General features: G+C 35.2%; 1 long non-coding RNA gene across 1 annotated transcript; it reads left to right on the forward strand.

Annotated features, from left to right (window-relative positions):
* The first annotated feature begins 958 nt into the window (after nt 1–958).
* On the forward strand, nt 959–1,272 carry LOC116007972. Its single transcript, XR_004095390.1, has 2 exons — nt 959–1,119; nt 1,226–1,272. It is a non-coding gene; the product is annotated as an uncharacterized LOC116007972 (long non-coding RNA).
* The last annotated feature ends 53 nt before the right edge of the window (nt 1,273–1,325 follow it).

A 1,325-nucleotide genomic window follows, 5' to 3' on the forward strand; every position in this document is an offset into this window, starting at 1 on the left:
GAAACTGTTATTCAGTATCAGTTCATATACACTGCAGTTACATTTCAACACAACTACAGTTACGTTTCGATATAACTACAGTTTCATTCGATAATATAAAACACAAATGTGAAACTGTTATTCAGTATCAATTCATATACATTGCAGTTGCATTTCAACACAACTACAGTTACATTTCGATATAACTACAGTTTCATTCGATAATATAAAACACAAATGTGAAACTGCTATTCAGTATCAATTCATATATATTGCAGTTACATTTCAACACAACTGCAGTTACATTTTGATATAACTACAATTTCATTCGATAATATAAAAACAAATGTAAGGCAGTATCTTTTGAGATAAACGATAGTATCAGTGACCTGTGACCACGGTCCACAATGCATTGTGGACCGCGATCCACGCTATAACGACTGTGTTTGGACCTTGGGAGTTGGGACAATATTTGCTTGGGCTCTTTGGGCCAAACGAATGGGTCTAAGAATTCCAGGACAGAATCCATTCTATTGGGCCGTAGCTGTTACTTAGCCCACAGTCCATGTATGGAATTTTAAACTTCACTACAATAATCGACAAATTATACTTGTTCACATGGTCACATAAATTATTGATAAATATTTATTTTTAATATATTAAAATTTCATGTTAAATATATATAATATTTATTTTTAAATAATACACAATAAATGAACCTGCAATATATTAAAAATAATATATAATAATAATTATTATTAAATGCGTAGTAAAATAGCAGTGCACTAGAATACTAGGTAACAATCATAACAGCACTTGTGCACATAGGAAGAAAGTCAAGAAAGGCGAAAACTCCAGTCCAAAGAGTAATTATAACCTTCCAAAAATCGGTTAAAGAAAAAAACCTTCCGAGGATCAAAGGGTAAAATTGTCCAATAGAACCGAGCCGCTTGTTGGATTATCCAATTTATCCTGAAATCGCAAAGATTTAACGCCCCTGTAGTCATGACGTTCCTTTGAATCCTTTGCTTCCAGAGAGTTCAGAGGTCGAAGCGCCGGCGAAGATGTCGCACTTTGGAAGATCTGGTCCTCCAGACATTAGAGACACATACTCTCTTCTAGTTCTCAACATCACTTTTCGTATTTGCCTCCTCCTTTCCTCCCAAACCCTATCTCTCTCCTTTTCTCGCTTGTTATTCCGATGGAAAACCAATTACTTCTAATGCTTTTGGTTTGTTTTCTTCAGGTACCACCGCTGATGACTTGTATCCTCTCTTCGATAAGTATGGAAAAGTTGTGGATGTCTTCATCCCCAGAGATCGAAGGTATATACCTGTTTGCGTGTT

The sequence above is a fragment of the Ipomoea triloba genome, chromosome 16 (genome assembly GCF_003576645.1).
Source record: "Ipomoea triloba cultivar NCNSP0323 chromosome 16, ASM357664v1".
Lineage (NCBI taxonomy): Eukaryota > Viridiplantae > Streptophyta > Magnoliopsida > Solanales > Convolvulaceae > Ipomoea > Ipomoea triloba.